General features: G+C 38.2%; 1 long non-coding RNA gene across 1 annotated transcript; it reads right to left on the reverse strand.

Moving 5' to 3' along the window:
- Positions 1-2,342: 2,342 nt before the first annotated feature.
- LOC123574669 (uncharacterized) lies at positions 2,343-19,493 on the reverse strand. The gene is made up of 4 exons (XR_006699809.2): positions 17,691-19,493; positions 16,613-16,791; positions 6,260-6,393; positions 2,343-4,573 (listed from the first exon to the last, which is right to left on the reverse strand). It is a non-coding gene; the product is annotated as an uncharacterized lncRNA (long non-coding RNA).
- Positions 19,494-25,634: the final 6,141 nt, after the last annotated feature.

Below are 25,634 nucleotides of genomic sequence, written 5' to 3' on the forward strand. Positions count from 1 at the left end.
TTACGTGTCTTATGGTTTTTTTTAAAAAAATTAGTATTAGTTTGATTTGGAGTAAAGGATAGGATAAGAAAAATACTAAGTGTTTTTCAGCGTCATGGTCATATTACTCAGAAATGCCATGCAATGCGAATCTAAAAGCTTTACCAAAATGATTATTTCTTTTTAATGTGGGTTAGCTTGGGCTAAATGGCTTTTTTGTTGGATTCTGCCCTCCCCCTTTCCTTGGCTTCTAGGGCCAAATGTAAAAACAAAACTAAATTCAGAATTAGGATATAAAAGGGAAAAAATGCAGATAAGTTCCTGGCATCAGCTGCCTCAGAAATGCAGGCCAGGGAGTGCTTTGCATTTTGTTCAGAAGATTTGGAAGTGAACCTAAATTTCAGAGATGCCTACCTCTGGGAACCAAAGCACCAGGCAAAGGAATCCGCCAGTGCTTGGAAAAGATGATGAGTGGAGCCAAAAACGTTTTTCCTGTGGTATGGTACAGGGTTGTTCAGTGTTGCCCACCCACACTGCCATCTCCCACACACACCATTGCAAACTTTCTCAGGACTTGAGCAGATTCAAAACTGGGCTGGGCCCTTTGCTTTGGCAGAGGCAAAAACATAAGCTGAGGTGCTTTCTGGCTTCTGGAAGCAGCATAGCTTGATGATTCACAACTGATGTAAGATTTAGAAGAGGCTCATCTTTTGAATGAGGGGTATAAACTGTGTATGCTTTCTGCAATTGGGAGGGGTGATGGGTGAGGGTCAAGGGATAAGACAGTGAGCAAGAAGAGTTACCTCTTTTTTGCTTGGTTTTGACCTAAATTTGCATGGGGATCTTGAAAAAACTAACCTGTGGTGCCTCAGTTTCCTGGTGCATGATGCCACTGCCTCTCTGAAGGAAGCCCCTGGGTTAAAATTTCCCTCCATTTGTTGTTTATTTTCTCTTCCTGTTTGTGCTTTTATCCTGCATCCCAGTGTGGCTTTAGGGATTTGGTTTTGGGAGGAAGACAAGGAACCACATTAAACAAAAAGATGGGGAAAGGTGTGTTGCCAAGTTTAGAACCCACTCAACCGTGTGGGTTTGGAGTTTTCCAACAACCTCCTGCCTCTTGAGCTTTCAGTTTGTTTATTCTTGGCAAAATGTAGCTTCCTGTTTTTAAGAAAACCAGCCTATAAAATGCTTGAAAAATCTTGGACATCAAAACACCCTTCCCAAACAACATTTTGATGATTTAATATGTAAATGAGTCAAAACAATGTGAGCAACATTTCCTATAAAGTACGTGTGGGTTTTATAAATTAAGGGAGTAGTGCTTAGCTAAACATACTTTGGTTATAGAAGATCAAAAGCATTTGAAAACCAGTTTGAGATGTTTGCTAATTCTAAAATGAGGCCAAATCCAACCAATCTCAGCTGAAAGGCAAGCAAACAATTTATTATTAAAATAGCTCACGGATGTGATTCCTCTTCTATCTCTGGGCTTGTGACTCTTGTAGCCAAAATAATCTCCATGAACTGATTGTAATAATGTTTATGAGCAATCATGGGACCAGAGCTCTCAGCTCATCCATTGAAGTGAACAAATAACTTGAAAGACCAAGCACCTCAATGTCTTGGCTCACTTGTTTTTATGTTCAAGGTTATGTGATATTCTCTATCATTGCCAATTGAATGGTTTTTGTTTTTTGTTTCTTTTTGTCAGATGACAGCAACATATCTTCAACTCTCGGACTCCAATTTTCAAGTCTCTAAGTCTACTTCTAGATTCAGAAGTTGAGAAGGTTAACATCCTACTGGGATGGATTGCTCCTCAGATATGTAATTTCTCCCAGTCAGGACTCTGTATGTGCATGGATGTATTAGGAAGTACACAATTCCATTTTATCCCCAACAAGACCTCCTACAGAGCAACTACAGTGACAGCCGTAGGTGTCAGTAGATTTAAGTTCTGGACTAATCCACAGATTTTATTAAACATCGACTATAAATATGTTATTATAATAGGAAAAACTCTGAATAAAAAATAGGAATAAGAGGCAGTCTTTGACTTTAAAGAGCTCTGAATCTCGCAGAGGGACTTCTGTGACAGAAACAATATATGAGGTTCTCTGTGACAGCACCTCATGGAAGATATCAAAATCTAGACATTTTTTTTTCATATCAGAAATAAATTCCTCTTTTGAAAATAATCATGATCTTTTTAGAATATGGCACTTAAGTTAGGATGGATGGGTAGAGTTTATAGACCCATGAAGGTGGGAAGAGATAGAGGCATTCCTCTTTCTATTCCGATGGAATAAAACAATTACAGCAAAAGTCCTGAAGAAATGAGGTACACAGAAAGTCTGTGAAAACGTCTGGAAAAGCTGGAAAAGGATCAGTATAATGTTTCCCAACTGTATTCTTTTGAATAACATGTGATCCTTGAGAAAAGTTATATAATAAATTAATTTAGGAAGCCTTGTGTGAAAAATACTGAAACTGTTTCTTAATTACAAGATTTTATGGGAATATTTAACAGCTTCTCTCCAAGAGAAGGTATAAAGACACAATACTTGTTTACTTAGACCATTTGATAAATACACGTAGCAAAAAGACAATATTACTAATTTGGCACATCAGAGAAATACAATATAGGAGTTGTTGTAATGGCTTAATGAGCTTTAATATGTAAATTGACATTATTTGTGTATGCCTGGCACATACCCAATAAATTGTTTTTGTTATAGTTGTTTTTACTTGGTAGAGGTATTTGACAAGGATTTTCACAATTTCTTTATAGCCAAAGTAAATACTTATTATCTGAATGGCATAAAGAGTTAGGCGACTTTGTAACTGGTTGAATGGTCAGTCTTGGGAATTCTCATTAACAGAGGCTGCCAACCCAATGGCAAGTCTTTAATGTTGTGCCAAGGGCCTCAATCCTCCTCTTTAACCTGGTTAAAATATTTACTAATGACTTGAGTTAGCTTATAAAGGTGTGAAAATCAAATTGGCAGGTCATGGGAAGTTGGGAAGGATTATTATACGAATTCACAAGATCTTAATAAGAACAAGATTCTCTATGAATTGGCATGATGGTCTAAAATTATATAAAGAGGAAAAATACACAGTCTTATGTCTGAATCTTAGAATCAACTGTACACATAGAAAATGGCAGAAAGGAGGCTTGCCAGAAATCAATTAGAAAAAGACTTGAGGATTTATAGGTGACTATAAGCTAAATATGTGATAACAAGGAAATATGGTTTACAGAAAATGTAACATGATTTCAGGTTGTATCAGAAGACATAGAGTATTTAGATTTAGGGAGGTGGGAGGTCCACTTGTTCTGCACAGGTCAGACCACACATTTAAATATTTTCTTGAGTACTTGTAAGAGATGAAGACTAATCAGAACTAGCTGGAAGTCTATGCCAAGACAGTGAGTGGACTTTTAAAATGACTCACAAATTATGGACATATTGGGAATTTTTAGCAAAGAGAAGCTTCAAGAGCAGGTATGGTAACTGCATTAAAATATTTGAACTTTTTCATTTGAAAGAGGAATTAGACTTGATTTCCATAATGCCATATGGTAGAATTAGGGCCAAGAATTCCACAACAATCTTTTCATAAGTATTTTTTGAATGCCAACTCTGTGTCAGGCATCATGCTAGGCAAGGAAACACACTTGTCCTAAACAAGCCCACAATCTTTTAGGAGATAGACACCCAGGCAGCCTTATCCAGGCATGATAGCTGGGCCCCTAATTGAGCAATGCACTATGGTGAAAGAGGAATGAACAATTAAATTTGCCTGACGGTGGTTTTTTGGAGCAATGTTATACATCATATAAAATCAAACAATTCTGTAAGATTTATAAATTTTTTCTTAAAAGCCTAGCATTTTGCAGCTCTTGTTCTACAGTGTTTCTTTCTCCAGCACAGTCATTGTCACCTTTTTAGCTGGTTATCATACTATTCATTTCCATGTCTCTACATGGCATCATTATATTGCTATTTGTTAATTTTCCAGTTTTAGGCTTTATCTATTGACTTTCCCTTATGGAAGATGACAATTTAGGGCCATTTTTTCTCCATGTACATGTATCCTTTCATTCTTCATCCTCCCAATATAATAATGTGGTGTTTTTGGTTAAAGCTAATATTCTCCTACTGTTGCTATGAAAACTGTGTTCCCTGCTGAGTCATATAAAATATGGTTACTTTTCCTTTCCTGTACATCTTTGTATTTTCCCTACAATTAATATATTTTTATCTTTAAATTTACTTTATTATGTATGTACTTATTACTAATTCAACCCAAAATGCTATATTAACTGTCTCAATCTTTTCTTTAAAAATTCAGGATCATTAGATTGCCATTTAATTTCATCTTCCAGGTTTTCTCCCAAAGTCTTCTGAGCTGCTCAAATTTCTGGTTGTTCCTTGCCTGGCACATAGCTCTATCTTGGGGTCTGTTTGCACAGACAACCTGAGGGTTCCTTTTGCCTTTGTCTGGTCTTCGGTTCCCTAGTGCTTGCATCTCACATCTTCTTTTAGTGACCCATCTTCTTCGAATGACCACAAGATCCAGTAGTTTTCTGCAAGAGAAAAATGGAGAGATAAATTTTTCAGACATTTGCAGATCTGACAATCTCTTTATTTTACCCTCGCACTTAATTGATAGTTTGTCTGGGTTCGTATATCTAGATCGAAAATAATTTTCCTTCAGAATTTTGAGATGTTGTTTTATTTATTTCTTCTTTTCAGAGTTGCTGGGAAGTCCAGAGTCTTTCTGATTCCCAGTCCTTCGTATGTGACCTAATTGTTTTTTCATCTTTGGAAACTTTCAGCATCTTTTCTTTGTTGAAATTTCACAATGAGTTGCCTCAGTATGAGTCTACTTTTACTTATTTTTCTAGGTAGTTGGTAAGCTGTTTCAATCTATCTTTCCATTACGGAAATTTTTCTCGAATAATTTCACTGATGCTTTATTTTTCTCATTTCCTTTTAGACCTCTTGCTTTTTGAATTTTAGACCACTTGTATGGTTCCTCTTACGTTCATATCTTTCTCTTCTATTTACAACTTCTTCCTTTCTCTTTTGCTTCTTTTGTTCAAACAAAATCTCTGGTTCTTATTACATGATTACATTAATTTTTATTTCCCTGATGATATTAATAAAAGCTTCTGGAGTTCCTGAAGTTTTCTTCTCTCTGCAAATTTTTGTCTCAACCAAGTTGTTTTGTGTGATGTGTGTGCACAAGGGGAAAAGGTTTCTTTTCTATTCTATATATACCACCTTGGAAGCTTTCCTCAAAGGTCTGGCAAATTTTATACTTAAGGGCAAGACACTCTTAAGCTGATTTAATGTTCTGAGTGCATGAATGGGGACTGTAAATTGTCAATTTCACTATAGAGTGATTTGGCTGGACAATTTTAATAGGAAATCTCTGCCGTCAATACGTTTATATCTTTCTTTTGGCAAAGAAATATTTCCCGTGGAAGATATTTTTTACTTCTCGGCTGGCAGCTAATGTTCTGGGAGCAAAGTGGACACAGAGAGCTAGGGGTGTTTACTTTCAGTATGCATAAAATGACTTTTTTCATTAAGACACCCACACTATCAAATATGCCTGCTGCCGCTTGAGGCCTGGTGTTTCATATGTTTTAGACAATAAACTGGGGAAGGACAGCCTGGCATAGTGAACTAGGGAACTGACGATCTGTCCATTTCTTAAAAAAATACTTTGAATTAATCTTCTTTATCTACTCTCCTTCACTCTCACTTCTCAAGGTTTCATGATAAGACCAAATATTGTGCCTTTGGGGATCATGTGCCATAAATCTGGGCTGATTTTTAGTTTTCCCTACTGCTGTCTTAGTCATTCCATTCCTTGGGTATCCAAGTCATTTACCATGAATTCATCTACTTCCTAGGTCTCAAATTTGTTTCTTTTCTCTTGTGCTTCTTTTCCGTTAAGATGACATACATCTAGCTATACACTATTGATTTAGGGTCAGTTGTATGCATGTGATTATTCTACTTTCTTTCCCTGGAGGATCTGGGATACTTTCAGAGAAAGTAACATTTGTGAAGGACTTTGAACAGTGTCAGATTTTTCAGTGAAACCAGTGAAGAAGAAAAACACAAGCAGCAAAAGAGATGCCAACACTTTTATGGAGAATTCAGGAAATATTGACCATGGCTAAGACATTGTTGGCAGCAGCAAGAACAATATAGTTTTTAGATTGGAAAAGTGGTGACCAGCAATTAATGAGACTTACCAAGAGTATATTTTTGGCACTTTAAAACTCGTGTGTATCCCACAATGGACCAAGTTGTCTCAATGATGCATCCTTCTCTGTAACTGCTAAGCCCTCAGGTGGACAGCGATAGACAAAGTTTCAAATTGCTTGGTCTACAAAAAATGTCAATATTTTTTAGCATATATATGTAATGTTTTTCAGCTACTTGATCTCAGGTAAGGGTTGAGAATCAGAGGAATGAGGAGGAGGAGGAGAAAGAAAGAAAAAATGGTAGAGAAAGAAGAGACACAAAGAGAAAACCTCACGACACTGATGACATCATGGCTGTGTTTTAAAACTGAGCCTTAAGTCTGTAAGAGTAATTTATGTTCTATTTCAACAGGGAGAAATTTGCTGAGCTCTTGGGGTCGTTGACTAACAGGTCTACCAGATGGATCCTGAGTTTGGCTGCAGGAGCAGAGCATTTCATTGCAGGGTTTAAGACGCAACAATGCATTATTAAACCTGTTTGTAACACAATGTGCAAGATGACATCATGTCCCTGGGTGTATGCGACCTCAACAAAAATGTGTGCCCTGCTGTGTGGAAACAGTGAACCCCAGTATAGAAAGTTAGGCAGAAATTATAGTACCTTATTAATAGCTGCTCATCTACCCATTATACTTTTCTCTCTCCTCCTAAATCCAAAGTGTTCTTTAAAAGAGGAAGAAAAATATTCTATGGAATTCTACGTCAAAAATGTGTAACCAAGAAATGATAAATAAGCATCTGAAATGAAAGAAAAATGGATATAGCCTTAAGAGACTGATTTTTAGTCTGAAATCTCAGTCATAGTCTGCCAGGAAATAAAAGCCATTGAATATCTAGAACAGTAGGACTTTAATGCAGGGAATTGGCTACACTGGTGATAGAAGAGCTAGGAAACCTAATGGGACAATGAAACAACTCAGACATTTTCAGTGGCAGGAAGACGCTACCATCTCTGAGCTGGACATATGAAGTGTGGGAGGGCCTGCTAGGTGGGTGGGAGAGACATAGGTGCTGCCCAAAGAAGTCATGAGAGGCGGGAAGAGAAGTGGCCTGGCCTTCCTTCCATTTCTTCTACCCTGCAACTTCCTACCAGTGTTTCTTTCTCATAGGATGAGTCCAGGGAAAAGCCAGTGATATAGGAGCCTGGGAAATCCGGCTCTGCAAAGCAAAGCAGAGTAGGGGAGGGTGAGAAATGGATCTGAAGACAAACAGATCCAGAACCAGCACATCGGGAAAGATCAATGTGGCCATAAAGGGGAGAGGATCAGTGTCTAAGAAATCATCACTCATCTGAACACAGTGAAGAGATGGTTATTCACCAGATCTAGAATTAGATGTGGAAGAATTAGGAGCAAACTTTAAAAGTGAACAGCGTAGAGGGCAATCACCTCTATCACCCTTATAGCCAGAACATTGGATTGGAGTCTTGCAATGGGCCCACCTAGTATATCTCACTGTCTTTCAGTTATTATGCACTGATTAAAATGAAGCATGGACAACATTAATGGAAAACATTATTTTGGCAGGAAAAACTAAAATCTGAATTTCATAGATGTCTTTGTTGTTGATGCTGTTATTGCTAATAATAATGATATCCAGTACTCATACATGCATTTGTAACTCAATAATTCACTGCTAGCAATCATGCTATTTTCATGGGTCAATCCTGTTCCCAGACATTCCTACTGTAAGATTGAAGTAATTTCTTTAAAAGTGATATTCAACAGTTGACTGTTGAAGCAATGTTCTGTTATTAACTAACATGTAATTAGTTCATTAAAAAATACCTCAACTGAATAGGATGTAACTGAATACAATCTACCAAAGTGGAGAAATCCACAGTTTTTCACAAATGGCAGCAAAATTACAGTGCAGGGAAACTGGAAATGAGAAGATGCCAGCTGGCAGGACACTAAGTGTTTCAGATTACTCTGTGTTTATGACCTCTGTGTTCTAGAAAAAAATTAATTAGGTTATGCTATTTGAGAATCTTGGAATGCCATGGCTCTGTGCCAGGCTTATCAGAACCACACATCTGAAGTTTAATTAAGCTCTTTTAAATTTCACCATTATTTCTGAGTTTTGAAAAAGCAATAAATGTAGGAACTAATAAATAACAGTAGAAGAATGCTGAGATTCCCTCAGATGGCAACCTTCAGTATAAAATTATGGACTGCTTCAAAGTCTACTACACACTCGTGTTATTGAACATAAACATGATATGAAGCAGTACTCTCTGTTCAAGAGGCTTTGGAAAATAAACAGGTGCAATATAGGGGCTGTAATTGTAGAATCTTATTATGTTGTTTTGAAAATTCAAGTCATTGCTCAATAACATGTCTATATCTCAGGCTGGGGTCCAACTGGGGAAAGGCACATGAATTCTAGCATAGGGAGAGGGAAGCAAGGGAGATTTGCTTCTTGCTCCCTTTGATGAGAGAATCTTACTGTCTGAATTTTTAGCTAGTTACTTTACACAGGAGAAAAACAGCTCAAGTCATAAGACAAATGGGTTTAAATTTGTTTAATTAATTTTATTTCTTATTTTTTAATGTCAGTAAAATATACGTTATTAAAATTTACCATTCTAGCCATTTTTAAGTGCACAGTTCAGTGGCATTAAGTACTTTCACATTATGCAAACTTCAAGCACAATCCATCTCCAGAATTTGGCTTAAAGTTATTTTGCTAATTGCTTTCCAAAACAAAAAAAAACCTTCAAAAATTTTCCTAGGAATAGTTGGTCAAAGTCTGAAAATATGGAAGACACTACATCTGTGTCTATACATGTAGGAGCCAGTATGATCCTGCCTCATGGCCCTGCAACTGAAGTATCTAAGGGGTTTGACTGTATACTTAGAAAAATGGGTTGTGACTGAGTAACAGTTTTCAATCAGACTTATTGGAGAATATTAACCCCTTTTGAGAAAGCCAACAAATTTGGCAAAACAAACACTGATATGACTAACTGCTTTGATTAAAGAGTTTTTTTCATTCATTCAAAATATGTAGTGAGCCCTTATTTATTCCAGATACTGTTCTAGGCATATACTAAATCTTCACTTCCAAAGATCTTATATTCCAGTAGGAAAGACAATGTATCGATAAATATACCATAGATGGTGATAAATGCTATGATGCAAAACAAGTATGGATAAGAAAAGTAAAAGCAAATTTGGTTCTTTCTTTCCTATTTCTTCCCATTTATAATTTTTAGAGACAAAAACAGAATACTTTCTTAGAATGGAAACCCCATTTGTCTAAAAAGACATTGGATCTTATTCCTTGCTATGCCCTCACTCTGGTACACGAGGTGATAGGCTAAGGAGATGAGGCTGAGCAGGTCACAGTATGAAAGCCTTGTGTTGCTTTGCTCTCCTCTCTCTGTTTCTCAGTTTTTTCAGCATTTTGATTCTTTTTACTCTTCTTCCTTCATTTCATTGAAAAAGCAGGTAACTAAGGATATATATCTACTCATTTCTCCAACAAATATGAATTAGAAATCTACCATTATGGAGCACTGTGCCAGCTGCTGCAGGGAGTCAGGAATGCATAAGGCACAGATTATCTCCTCAGAATGCATTGGCATTTATTAGGTTGGTGCAAAAGTCATTACAGTTTTGCCACTACTTTTAATGCAAAAGCTTCAATTACTTTTGCACCAATCTATTAGATATGTAGTTGTAGAAGGAGGCAACCAATGCTACGTGTTCACATGAACAGCAGAGATGACACATGCTTTGAGGCTTTCAGGAGATACCAAGACAACTTCTATTAAGGAAATCTTAGAATAATTCATAGAAAAGGTAACTGTAGAGATGGAGTTTGCTGGACGAGCAGCACAGAATTATGAAAGAAGAGAGGTTCTCAATAGAGAAAATGTGGCCAATATGACCACTGTGCAGAAAAGTGGAGGGGGAGAAAGACTGAACAAGGTTTGCTCACAAGTGAGTATATTTGAGAGAGTATCTGTGTGTTGAGGGGGGAAGTGAGGGGGAACCTGACAGAAAATTAAAATTTAGGAAGTCAACTGTTCGATCTAAATAATACTAACTCACATACTTGGCTGACTTTACCATGGAATTAAGCTCATGTATTCACCCATTCAATAGATATTAATGGATTGCCTATTGGGCCTGTACTAGGGATACAATAGTAAACAAAACAAATTTCCAAGTTCTAAATCCATAGAGCAAGCTTGAAACTCCTGAGCAGGAGCTGATGCTCCAGTCCACAGGTAGAACTTCTTCTTCAGAGAGACTTCAGTGCTGTTCTTAAGGCCTTTCAACTGACTGGATCAGTTCCACCCAGAAAATTCAGGATAATTTCATTCACATAAAGTCAACTTGAGTGTAGATGACTACCAAATAACTTTACAGCATCACATCTACCAAATACCTTTATAGCATCACCTTGATGAGTGTTTGCCTAAATAACTGGGTACCATAGCCTGGCCAAGTTGACACCTAAAACTGACCGTCACAGATGACTCACCAATTTTTACCCAGTAACAAACTGACTGGCTTTGTGTAGACTATGACAACTCTTTCCTCCACTTTCTGTTTTTTTAACTGGCTCTTTTGAATTATGCAGACGGCTTCAGACTTGGATTTCCTGCCTGGCAGGCTATAGTCAGGTTCCAAATGACAAAATATTAATTAGGAGGACTGCACACGATCTTGTTTGCAAATTCATTAGCACTGGGAGCTTGGCTTCGGCAGTTGTTTGTCCTGATGCCAAGGGGGTACATTTCAGCCCCCAAATAGCAGGCATCTGGATCTCATGTCCAACTTTGTGGCCGTTCTAATCTTTATCTCTTTAACATAAGAAGAGTGGTTCTGCTTGCACTGCTGCCCATAATTCAATATTAAAATACTCCTTTAAGAACAAAATAGTGCCTGTGTGACTTGGTGTGTGTCATGGGGAAATTCTAGGGAGGAGAAATAACTGCTATCCAGTTCATCCTATTGACCCCAATGAACTCTGTTCAATAAATATTTGCAGAGGGACTGAATGCCAAAGCATGTCTTGAGTTTATGCAACTTGGTGACATTTCCACCGCTAAAACTGTGTTACTACAAACTTTATCTTGGAGAACTCATGATAGGTGGTGAAATTGCTCTGAACCTAGGAAGCTGCTATTGGCCAAATTATGTGCTGTTGGAGAGAAATATTTCCTGTGTATTCAAAAAAAGTGGGGGCTAGGCATGACTAATATGGTAAGAATGTTCTCATCTTCTCCAGGAGAAGAATGGAGTCAGGTAGAGCTTTGCAACAATCCGTGGTCACAAACCTCAGTAGACACCCAGGTCATTAACTAACCACATGCATGTGGCACATGGAATGGAACATCCCAGAGCTCTGAAACCACAGGCATCTCTCTGCTGGATTAAAGGAAGCAATTTCACAGGCCCAGACAGAAAAGGGATGTGGTGATTTTTCAAACGATTCTGATTTATAGTCAATAAGGTGCAAGGTTATGATACACAGAGTAAATGAATCGTTTACACTCGTCCTCATCACTCCCTTCCAGAAGACCTGGCTTCTGCTGGTTTCTAGGAAGATACCAAGAGTGTCACCTTCATGAGCACTATGCCTGGTCTTTGTATCTGTCACCCAGCCTCCCATCTGTGAAGTGATTCTTCAGAAACCCCTGACTTTGGTTACTAGCCAAGCCAGGGTGTGATATTTTTTCCTGTTTAATTAACAACAACAACAAAAAAGGCTTGCCCATTTACTTTTGCCAGCTATCTGAAAGTTCAAAAGGTAAAGAACATTTCCCTCCACAAATAAACCATGGAATGTATTTGGAAATTGAGTTTTCATCGTAGTTGCTGTGTTGAGCCACTTATTCCACTGCTGAAGAAAGTGAAATGGGAGTTCTTTCCTGAAAGGGAGAAAAAACCCAGAAACTTTGTATTTAGAATTTCACATCTATAGTAGAGGCTCTAGGAATTTGAGATCATCATTCTGACATTGATTTAGGCTAGTACACCCTCAGATGGGAGGTACTTATCATACCCACTAGTACAATGGAAGTTCAAATTTCTACTGAGAGAAAATAATAAGATAAAGGTATGGCCATTTTGAGACCTTCTGATGATAGGCCATGATGGTACTTCATAAACCGACCTATCCTTAGCAAAAGACTCTTTTTATACATTGCATTTTTAATTTATAATGATGTAAAGCTGAATGTCGTATTTGCTGTGTAGGACTGCCCATTAGAGACCACGCCTCCTGTCCATAGAACTTGGTAGAAAACCTAAAGTATCCCCTCTCATGATGATCCAAGAATCCAGATGCCACATTTTGTACCACTTTATGAAGGAAGTGATATTTGAATTGAATGCTGAAATGCAAGGAGGATTTAAACGACAGGGAAGGATGTAACTTAAGTGTCTATCATCTGTCTGATCTCATCTCCCAACATTCTGAGGCTATTTTTCAAGTATTTAAGAAAACGGGCTTGAATCCCCATCTTGCATACAGTACAAGGTCTAGCACCCTTCCTCAGCGTACCTCAGAGGTCTTTAAGGGTCTATGTGTCCTTTGATCACCATTACCTATAATGTCTCGCTTCCACTGAGTTCTCAGTCTCTTCTGTGTCTCATCTTCTCAAGCAATTTTTTTTCCAGCCCTACATCAATGTGGTTCTCAGTTTCTGAAGAGACCACTGATATAAAGCTGTTCAACATTCAGATTTTAAGAAGAGTTGCAACATGGCACAGAAGTGGCAACATCTTAGATTTTATACCATATATTGATATGGTTTGGTTCTATGTCCCCACCCAAATCTCATGCCGAATTGTAATTCCCAGCGTTGAAGGAGGGGCCTGGTGAGAAGTGATTGAATCATGGGGGAGGACTTCCCCCTTGCTCTTCTTGTGATAGAGTTCTCTGAGATCTGCTTCTTTAATAGTGTGTAGCACCTCCCCCTTACCCCTTCTCTCCTCCTGGCCATGCAAAGACGTGCTTACTTCCCCTTAGCCTCTGCCATGATTATAAGTTTCCCGAGGCCTCGCAGAGGCAGAAGCCTGTACAACCAGCAGAACCATGAGCCAATTAAACCTCTTTTCTTTATAAATTACCCAGTTTCGGGTATTTCTTTATATCAGTGCGAGAATGGACTAATAAATATATCCCCCATGTATCTGGGGCCACAGTTAGAGTAAGAGAAGGCTGATGTAATAAACAATAAAACATCTCCTGATGTTATGACTCAAAGAACTAAAAAACTTTCTTTTTCACATAGCAGTCTGAATTAAGGTTTCCAGGCTAGGTTTTGGCTCTGCTCTATATAATCATTCAGGGACCTGGCTGTCAGTGAGTTGTTGCTTTGCTGGTCTCTGGGTCTTGTATTGTTTACATGGCCAAGGCTGGCACACTCCAGTGGTTACATCCAGCATAAAAGGGGAAGATAATGCTTACTGTCTATGGCTCTGGCTTAGAAGTGGCACACCCTACTTTTGCTCACATTCCCTGGGAGAGAATTCAGTCATAAGACCAAACTAACCTCAAGGAGTCTGGGAAATGTAGTACCAACACAGATAGCCACTTGTTTATCCCAATCTCCTTTACTACAAAGGAAGGTGAGAATAAATGTTGGTGAAGAACTAGGCGTTCCTGCTACATCTTTCCCTTGTCTTTCAGAAACTTCTTCCCTTGGACTCAACGTTTTTTCTCTACTTCTCAGCAGCTAAGTCCTGATTTGTATCCTATTTTAAATGTAAAACAATTTGATTTCTCATGTTTTTAATACTCTCCTCCCAGACCAGACTCAGTGGCCCCTATTTTTTTTTTTTTTTTTTTTTTTTTTGAGATGGAGTGTCTCTCTGTCACCCAGGCTGGAGTGCACTGGCACAATCTTGGCTCACTGCAACCTCCACCTCCCAGGTTCAAGCGATCCTCTTGCCTTAGCCTCCTGAGTAGCTGAGATTACGGGTGCACGACACCATGTTCTGCTAATTTCGTATTTCTAGTAGAGACAGGGTTTCGCCATGTTGGCTAGGCTGGTCTCGAACTCCTGACCTCAGGTGATCCACCTGTTTCAGCCTCCCAAAGTGCTGGGACTACAGGCGTGAACCACCGGGCCTGGCTAGTGGCCTCAACTTTTAACAGAACAACCTGGTAGGCTCTTTTGCTATACAAAGAATCAACTACCACCGAGGTAAGTATTCCCTGTTCCTAAAGGCAGGCATCAACCCATTATTTTGCTTGGTGTGTGCACGTGACTTCCCCACTCATGTACAAGCATGAAAGTAGTAACTATTCCTCTCTGCTGCATAAGGGACTGCATGCAGTGGAGTGAAGGGAGTGAGTATTCCCTGAAAAGGAAACATTGAAACAAAAAAGTGGAGAGAGGAAAGCATGGGGTAAAATCAGAAGTCAGAGATGGGCCTGGTTGACCTGGCTCATAGGCTACGTGAGTCCTGAAAAAGACTTCTTAAGTCAGCATCCCCTCCATGCCCACCAAACCTATGACAAGGAAGCCATATGGCTATTAACAGCCCCACCTGGGTCACTTGGAGAAAGCAAGCGGTAGATTTCAAAAGAAGACACTGGCAGCACGTAGATATTCACTGTGACAGGAAGTGATGGCATGTGGATTCTGAAAGATTGTAAGATGAATCAAGCCTAATGAAAGGACTCAATTAATGCAGAACCTCAAGTTCTGTTAGGTGGGCTGGCATACAGAATATGGAAACATTCTGTTGGGACTCAGATCTCAAATGTTAGAAACCCAGCAAGGTGAAAGAGTGACAGATGGGGCTTCCCTGTGGGCTTTGTCATTCCCATGTCATTCATGGTGACACTCATATGCCACTTGCTTCAGCCTGGTCATAGGGGCATACAACCCTCTCAGATATGCCTACTGGGCAGGGTGAAAGGTAAGCACCACAGCCATCCCTGTGGATTGTCCTAAACCTTGTGACGCTTCTATGAACCAGTTTAGTGGGTCCTCCAGTAGCCTGCAGAGAGGTGTGAAGAGGCTAATACTTCCATATAGTATTGCAGAAAAAATGGAAAGCACTTAGTCTCTAGTTAAAAGGCACCTTCTCTTGTAAACATCTTGTATTATAAGTTCATTCACTTATTAAAAAATTAATATATATATTTATACTCTGACTATATGATCAGCATTGTGTTAGAATCTGGGAATATAAAATTATTCAGAAAAAAATGCCTATATATTTTTCCCCCTCACCAGAATTGAGTTCTTCTAGAGTGGATACCCTGCCTGCCTTATTCACAACTGTGCCTCCAATACCTAGAAAAATTTCTGGTATACAGCAGGCACTCAATTAATGTGGTTTGATTAGATAAATGAGGACCATCACTGTCTTCAAGAAGATGAAAGTCCAGTAGAGGAGAAAGATGTGTAAGCACAATGCAGTGTAGTAAGTTCTGTGACACAGGAAATCATAAAACTATATGTCAACAAACAGAGGGTGGGGGTGAGGGAGGAGTGAATATGGCTTCCAAAAGGTGACGCAATGTGGGACATTAATGGATGAACAGAACATTGCCCATTTGTGCCGTGGTTCTCCTCCCTTATTCTTCTCTTTGAGGATTCTAGATTTCATGTGTTCTCTTTTGATGGCTTGGGACAATGGGCAGAGAGGGAACACTCTGGGCCTGCTGTGTCCTGGGTGTGGCTGTGTGGCTCTTTCTGTAGCTGTGCCAGGGGAATGACTTTACAGGATCTCAGCAAGCAGCCCAGGGGACTGTAGCTTGTGGGATCTTGGCAGAACTGTCTCAGTGCTAAGGTCAGAACTGGGGAAAGATGTTGTAATTGCCTTAAAGGCACGTGGACTCAAAGGCAACACGGACGTTGAACACAGCTCCTTTTGCAGACTGCACTTGCAGGGAAGTGAATGGGAGCTTTTCCCATGTGTGGCCAAATAGATGGGGTTAAATATGATTAAGCCCAAACATGTAAACATGAAATTCCCAAGTTAATGGTGATGTAATATTCTGTTAGAGTTAGGCCAGATTATAGCTGATTGTGTTGCTTCATATTGGAACCTGGTCCAAAATGTTGATTCCTCTTATAAATCCTGTAGTCATCCCCAGGAATAGCATGATCCACCAAAAAGAAGCCTTTCTAAATTTTCTAGAGAGTTTCAATGAGAAATTTCTTAGCAACACCTGGAAAAACCACAAACAACACAACTGGCCCTTGGGGAGCCCCAGGAAAATGCCACCTATCTAGACTAGGGTGCCTGCTGCGCCCTTCTCAGGCATCCTGAGAGCGCAGGCCTGGGTTGAACGTGCTCTGCCCCACATCCTAACAGGGAAGAAAAGCATGAGACCATTAAACAAAAAGGAAAAATATACCACACTTCTTTGAAATCACATCCAACTGGGGCTAGGGCTCCATCTGCAATTCTTCATCCTTTCTGGTCTTCATTCAGCAGCCACTGACACCCCCACAGGCTGGATTCTTTCTCCAGGGCAACAAATGCTCAATTCATCAGGGAACCGAAGCACAGCTCCTGTGCTATTTCTCCAGGATCCTTACAAACATTGAATATAAATGGAAATCAAAGACATATTATTTTCGGAAGTGAACATATTTTCACCCTAGTATAGGATGTTGATCCTTATCACTCCCTTCCACATAGAGAGTGTCCCTTCTTCACACCTTGCTCCTAGTGACTTCAAAGGAAACCTGGAAGGAGCCCCGTAACGTAGGTTACCCTGCTGTGTTCCAACCATAGTGTTTCTGACAGCACTTAAGTGCAAAAGCAAATGTTTCATCTAGGCAAGGACCTAAAATAATGAAGCTTGGCTTTTTAAAAGATTAAGTATAAGAAAGGAAAATGCTGCAAGAAGTCATAACAGTAAGAGTTATCATGGTGTGTATATGCAGCATCTGGATTCTAGGGATTATGCCAATAAGCACAGCAGTGTTGTTAAGGCCCTGGGCACAATGAAATCACAACTCCGAGTTAATTAGAAAAAAAAAACAACCGAACATAGTTCTTTAATTTTGAATCTGAGTCCATTTTGTAAAGCTGTTAGAATTGAATAAAAGCTGGCAAATGATTCCATGTTAAAAGGTGAGATGTTTTCTTGTTTGATTAAAAATATACAGTAGACTCTATACACTCAATTTAAGTATAGCAGAGAGTTAAGGATGAAAATGCTTGTTATTGCTCGCATTAGCCAGGTGTGGTGGTATGTGCCTGTAGCCCCAGCTACTCGGGAGGCTGAGGCAGGAGAACTGCTTGAACCCGGGAGAGGCAGAGGTTGCAGTGAGCCGAGATCATACCACTGCACTCCAGCCTGGGGGACAGAGTGAGACACTCTCTCTCTCTCTCTCTCTCTCTCTCTCTATATATATATATATACACACACACACACACACACATATATATAGCTTATGATATAGCTTATGTAATTTTCCTTATACCTGCTTGTTTTCATTTGAACGACTTGATGTTTTCTCAGTTTATGATGAGTTATTTATATCAGCAGATGATTCCTTGAGGTTTCATCGCCAGCTAGAAGATCTACAGCTCTATTATGTTTTTCAGAGGAATTTAAAATAACACTGAAAACAAAAAGTCAGGTTGGTCACTAAAATGTCCCTTGAATCCCTTGAAGGTACCCTTTCTTTCTCATTTTTATAGCTCTGCCTGACCTTAAGCCTTCAGCACTTCCTGCCTTGATTATTACCATAGCTTTCTTACTGGGCTCCCTGTATTCCACGCTATCTTCCTCCAATTCAATTATTTTTCTACCCCTTATTTTTCTAAATGTAGATCTAATTATTTTTCTTCTTTGCTTAAAATCTGGTCATGCTCCTTCTTTTTGAGACAGTCTTGCTCTGTCTCCCAGGCTGGAGTGCACTGGCGCAATCTTGGCTCACTGCAAGCTCCGGGTTTGCCTCCCGGGTTCATGTCATTCTCCTGCCTCAGCCTCCGGAGTGGCTGGGACTACAGGAACCCACCACCACGCCCAGGTAGTTTTTTTGTATTTTTTTTTTTTTTTTTTGTATTTTTTATTAGAGACGGGGTTTCACCATGTTAGCCAGGATGGTCTCGATCTTTTGACCTCATGATCCACCCGCCTCGGCCTTCCAAAGTGCTGGAATTACAGGCGTCAACCAGTCATGCTCCTTCTTATAGGCCTTTCACAATGTAGCTCTAACTTGAATTTTCATCTCATCTCCTGTCATTCCTCAACATGAGATGTCCGACTGGTGGCAAGGGACATTAGCCATCCCACATTCCTCGTGTACCTTCTCACCTACAAGGTAGTCCATGCCATTACTTCTCTGTAGGATTCTCTTCAGTTTTAGTTTTCTATTGCTGTAGAATCTTAAAACAAACAAACAAACAAAAAAAAACAAAACACTCAATGGCTAAGTGACTAAAACAACATCCATTTATTTTCCGTAGATTAGAAGTCCAGGCCAGGCAGAGTTGGGTTCCCTGATTGGTACTCCACAAGGCTGAAGTCAAGGTGTCAGAGTCAGCTGGAGACTTGACTAGGGAAAGATCTGTTTCCAAGCAGTTTCAGATGCTCAGCAGAATTAACACCCTTGTTGTAGCTGTAGGACCCAGGTTCCCATGATACTGCTAGCTGTTGTCTAAGGTCTGCACTCAGCTCTCAGAGGCTACTTTCAGGTCCTTGACACGTGGTCTCCACCACAGCCCATCTCACACCTTCAATCTCTGTGACTTTAGGAAGGGCTCAGACCCTTTTAAATGTTCAACTGATTAGATAAGGCCCACCCAGATATCCACCTTTTTATTAACTCAACTGATTAGAGACCTTACTTACATCTGCAAAATTTCTTTTGCCATAGATAAAATGCGATCACAGGAGTAATATCTCATTATATCCACAGATTTCGTGCACTCTCAATTGGAGGGAATTATACAAAGGCAAGGTCATAGAAGTCATCTTCAAATTCTGTCCACCACACTTTCCTTTTCTTCTCTGCTGGAGAAACTGCTATTCATCATGTAGGATCTAGCTTATATGAGTCTTCTATGTTAAGTAGTCCTGACATCCTCAGGCTGGGGTGCTGGCTCTGTGCTCACCACGGATCCCCATTCATCCCAATAGCATTATACTTACGTCTCATATTAGACCTAAATATATGTAGTCATTTGATTAAAATGTAAGAAAGGAATATTGAGAAATTCTCAGGTTTGTTTTGCATACCCAGATCCCTTGTTTGTTGACACTGTGTTCTCTGTGTTAAAACGCCTGTGTAAATATTGTTTGAAAGGGAGGTATGCCATGCTACCAAGTAAGGAATATTTTCCCAAATAAAGGTGGAGGCTTAATGTCAAGTGAAGCATGAGTCTCCCTTACCTTGCATATTAATATTACACATTCAATAGCTCAGGCTTTTCATGGCCAGTGGCATTGATACAAGGAACCCAGTGTAAGATTAGAACTGCTATTCACGTTCATTATGTATTCACATTTGCTTATAAAGGACAAGATCGCATGAAAATACATCCTCAGCAAATTGGTTAGACAAATACTGAAGAATAGGTGTAATTTTCTAAAATTTCTGTTTTAACAATTACTTTGCATCTTTGTCCAATGGAATAAAGCTGGTGGTGGCCTTAAACGGAAGAATGGCCTGGATATAATATGTTTTCCCTTGTGAAATATTTCTTTCATAAAACAAATAGAAGGAATTCACCTTTAGTGTGCTTGATTTTTCCTCCTGAGAATCATTCAGGTCTCATTCAGCTTTCCAAGGACTAGTGAATCCAGCTTTTCATATCATTCTGTCCAGGTGCACACAATTGAGATGAAAGCTGTGTGAGATTATTGGATAGTACATAGACACCAATGTAAATTCAAGATTGGGAAGAAATAATTATTTTTGCCTACTTATCAATGCAAAATATATTCTGCTTTGTCTGTTTTCTGGAAAGAAAACTGGAATTTGAGTAATTTTATACTATAGCTGAATTTCAGGATTCCTCATTTTGAAAAGAATGAGCATGGGAAATTATCCAGAACCGCAGCTCTTTCCTGTGACTGAAAAAACAAACAAACTGGAACTTCCCTCCGTGTATTCTTTCATGCAGGACAGCACCATTCAGCAACTACTGTGAGTTCAGAAATTCCCAGATAAAAGCCAGATGAAAGAAAAAAATGACTCCTACCTTTTAACACGTTTGCAGAGATCTGGGTTCTAAACTCTGCCAATGGAATGCTGGAAACAGGGGCACCAGTTAGGATAATATTTAACAAAGCATTTTGAACTGGCACCAAGCTTCCATTAATGGAATTAAAAAAGACCTGCCAGTGTTCTGGGGAAGAAGATTCCCACAGTTCCCCTCCAAAATGTTTTAAAATGTGCAGGGAAAAAAAGGGATGAATCAAGAATACCTCACAGACATTTTTTCTAAGCTGAGATGAATTATGTTAGCTTCTGTTCACCCACAATATATATGGATACTGCTGTTGCCCTAATCAGCAGCGATGGTTTAAAAATTGATCTGAAATATCAGCACTTGACCCTGTGACTCTGCTTTTCGTCGACACTTTCAATCACATCTGGTCTTTAACTGTAAAATTCTTGGCCTATTCCAGAGTCCATTGCTCTGACAGCTGCATGCATTTTGCACGCAGAATAACTCCTCTCCCAGATATTTAGGAAACCAGGACAACACGGCTTTCATTGCTAGATCACTTAACCACAAAAAGAATTCTAATAAGTTTCCACAAAAAGGCCCTTTGGCCTGAGATATTGAAAAGGAAGAGGCACTGTGAGAGACTGTTGGCAAGGGCATACCCTTGGGTGCAGGGAAACCTTGATTTAAATTCGAACTCTATCTTTCAGCCTCAGTTATACAAAAAAGTAAGACGTTATGTCCTCTGGCAACAACAACAACAACAACAAAAACAAATATATTGTAGGGATTAAAATGAAGCGCAACTGTCTTGAAAATACTTTTTAAAATAATTGTATAAGTTATATTATTTAACTTGGCAGCATCATATTGACCTTCTAGTCCAGAACAACTTGGTAGTTATAAAAAATATATATTCATTAATTCTACAAGGGTTTACTGAACATCTACAATGTGTCAAACTCATTTCTAAAAATATGTGATATAAGTTGCCTCCATATGATAATAGCCATATGATAACAAATAAATAATTTTGTTGAGTAGAGAATCAACCTTTTGATTTTAAATTATCATTTTATAACATAAGCCATATTCTAAATGGTCCTCTCTTCAAAATTTTACATTTATTGCACATCTACTGGGCTACCTCATTTAAACCACCTAAAGGTCACATGAAATAAGATACCATTTCATAACTGATATTCAGAGGGTTTAAACCATATGCTCAACGTCACATAGCTTGTTGAATAGATGAATCAGCCAAGATTCTATGTCTGACTGCATAGTGTATGTTTATATCACCCCGTTATGTTAAGTTCTTAAAGATGCTGATTATTTGAATACGTCAATAGCTTCAGTGTTTTTCACAGGCTTTCAAAGAGATTGACCTCAATGCAATACAAAAACAATCCAGCATATTTAGGTCATCTGGAAAAAGTTATCTTACAAAAATTTTAAGACTTTCTATAACTTAGGCTAGAGGTTTTATATGAATTCCTCTTGATGGCACCTAACTTTCTTTGTCCTATGACTCCATCTATGTCTCCGGCTTCCTAAGAAGTTCCTGTCCTCCATCTTCCTGGTCTCTGTGCCACGGCACCCTGGCCACATCATGTGACTCATCGTCCCCCCCATGCCCTGAGTTTTACCTGACTCCATGACTCTTCCCAGAGATCTTTTCAGCCACTTTTTGACTTCAGTAGTTGGAATTGCGGATTCCCTTCAATTGGCTCCCATCACTTTCTTTGTATATCTTTATTATTGTATGGATGGTATTTAAATTATAGATACATATTAGGTTATGAATTCACTATTTATGTTTACTTACGTTTGTGATCCTAGTGTCTGGTGTAGTGTTAGCATGTGACTTAATACATGATCATTAAATGAGTGAAACGTAATTTCTCTGTGTAACATTTTCCATGTTACAAGAGAATGTACTTTCTCTTTTTGTTCTTTTATGTTTATGAAAAATTAGAATGTTAGATGACTTTTTATTGTAGTTGAATGTTTTCAAAGCAAGGCTTAGGCTGATTTTCTCAACATCTCTTGTAGTCACACATGGAATTGACCAGTCATATATCCCTAAACACATGAAAGCAGAAGAGCATGAGCATTTACCCCACCCTCTCCATCACACATACATATTCTAGTGCAAAAGAGCAAACACACAGTGCAATCTTTCAGTCATTCATTCAATTAAAATTTGCCACTTGATTTATAAGGCATTTCAATCACAAATAAAAGAATTAGTTTTCCTTAAAGACTTGATACTCTCAATTCTCATGATTACAATTAGCAGCTCTGATCTCTGGTATCTCTAAGATATTCTTATTTAAGTGTTATGGAAGTTTCCATTTCTGCCAAGATGTCAAAATAGCATAGACTCAACTCTTCCTCTCCTAAATTCAACTCTGAATATAACACTGGTGTAAGAAGGGGCGGTGAGATTGACCAGTCTGAGAAAATAATGCTGCAACTTTGAGAAAGCCCTGGAAAGAGAAGATAAATGAAATCTGATGGAGCTGGGAGCAGCAGTTCAGAGAAGATGAGGGTTAGGTACAATAGGGGTTGGGTTGGGAAAAAGCCTTTCTATCTGCTCTTCTCTCACCACAACATTGCCCTGACAGGATCACTGCTCATTGCAACATTTCTGCAAAGCAAAAATTGAGCAGCTTCTTACCAGGTCTGCCAGGTTGAAAGGTGGCACTCCAGCACATCTATAGGTGCATGAAGTGGGAAGCAAAGAACTGCAGATGCGCTAGATTTCTTCTTCCCACTCCTATTATTCATGAACTCAGTTATTACAATTGAGGAAAACAACTCTTAGATAAGAACAGGCTAAGGTTGATGGAACAGGAAGTTTTACTGAGGGACAGGATTAACTGATTAGGAGGGTATTAAGTGGGCCTAGTTAAACACCAATATTCTCCATTGTAATGCACATATATATTTGTATATTTTTTGAGATGGAAATATATATATGTATATATAGATATATACATATATGGATATGTATATGGATACATATGCATGGATATGTACCTATATATGGATATATATACGTATATATGTATGTATAGATACATATATGTATATATGATATATATGTGTGTATATATGGATATATGTGTATATATGTGTATATATGTATATATGTGTGTATATATACGTGTGTGTATATATATGGTATATATATATATTGAGATGAAGTCTCACTCTGCTGCCCAGGCTAAAGTCCAATGGCACGATCTCAGCTCACTGCAACCTCTGCCTCCTGGGTTCAAGTGATTCTCCTGTCTCAGCCTCTCAAATAGTTGGGATTACAGGTGCCTGCCACCACGCCCAGCTAATTTTCGTATTTTTAGTAGAGATGGCGTTACACCATGTTGGCCAGGCTAGTCTTGAACTCCTGACCTCAAGTAATCCGCCCACTTCGGCCTCCCAACGTGCTGGGATTACAGGTAGGGGCCACCATGCTCAACCAAGCCACTACATCCAGCCTCTAAGGCATATTTCCCCACACCCATTAAGTCTGTGTGACATCAAAAGTTAGGACTTGGAGTTTAACTTCTTTCATTGGACACCCTATTAACCAATGTAATAATGCCTCCAGAGAAATATGAGGTTACAATGAATAACAAGAAATTTTATGAGTTACCTGCTATAAAATAAAGGTAATACTTTGAACAATCTATAGTAGAGGATCAGAATAAAAGTATTAGACAGAAAACCAATTTAATCCAAATATAATATATATTTTCAAAGAGATATGAAACCACATAGCAATTTGAAATAAAGACAAAAAGTCTTTTTTTTTTTTTTAAATAACTATTTGAAAATCCTGGATGAGAAAAAACATAGTTGAAATAAAGTGTTTAATAGCTAAATTAAATATCATATTAGAGATGTGGCTGAAGAAAAAAATTGTATTCTAGAAAGTAGGTTGAGAAATTAATCCATAATGTATCAGGAAGAGGTACAAATTGGAAAATTACAAAACCAAATTCAAGAGCTATGAAGACTTGAAACAGAGTTATTATCATCTGTATAGTAGTCCAAAAAAGGAAAACTAGCAGAGAAAGAAATATTCTAAGAGGCTCCCAGAATAAAAGATTTAAGATTGAAAAGAGGGCAAAAAGATGGATAACGTAAAGCCAATAACTACATAATGAAACTTAACACCATTAAATACTAAATTTAAAAAATTAACCCACTGAATAAAAATAAGATTACAAAGGAACAAGATCAGATCAACATCGAACTTGTCTTACTGATGTACAGATTTTTCTTATAACTCTTGCTGTAAGAAAATAATAAATTATATTTAAAAGTATTTAAGAAAAAGAATTCTAAAACTATAATTTTATACATAGCTAATTAATGTTTTAATACAGGCATGAATAAAGAGCTACTCAAACACCTATAAATTCCAGAGAGTTTGCTGCAAAAAGATTCTCTTTGAAAATATTATAAAGAAAGTAATCTGACAAAAAGAGAAATAAATCTAGAATGACACCGTAAGAAAAAGCACAAAAATATGAGTAAAATTAGTAAAATTTAATGCTGGCTACAATAATTTGAAACTAAAATGCTAAGTGAAGAGAATTGAGGGAATGTGGTATATTATTCTAAGGTACTTGTCCTCTTTAGGGGAAGACAAAAATATTTATAAGATTAAGAAATGAGGAAATAAAATAATAGTAAGTAAGAATTGTAATATATTTGTAGTAACCATAAGAAGAAAGAAACTAGGTTTAATAAAATATTCTGACCATGTAAAAAAATTTATATTTCCAAAGGAAGGCAGGAAAGAAGAAAACATAATATAAAATGTGTGGTAAATGAAAAATACTAAAAATGCAGAAATAAAATGATGTCTATTCTAATACATGTAAGTCAATGAAAATAACTAATCCAAAGCTAAATTATAATACCTTGCAATTATAATATAATATTGGATTACAATATTTTGATTACAAAACATGTGCTTAAAACAAAAAAGCATGAAAAGACCAGAAGTAAAGGAAAGAGAAACTGTATGTAGGCAAAAATGAATCAAAAGAAAACCAGATAATTTTAATATCAAAAAAATAGAATTTAACTTGAAAAATTAACAAAGGGCAAGTATGAACTATATTTGCACATAAAGTCAAAATAATAACTTAAGAGGTCATAACGATCAGGAACCAAAGTACCCCACAATGTAGCATCAATATAAAGTAGCAGCTGATAGAATTATAGTG

This window comes from Macaca fascicularis, chromosome 1 (assembly GCF_037993035.2).
Source record: "Macaca fascicularis isolate 582-1 chromosome 1, T2T-MFA8v1.1".
NCBI lineage: Eukaryota > Metazoa > Chordata > Mammalia > Primates > Cercopithecidae > Macaca > Macaca fascicularis.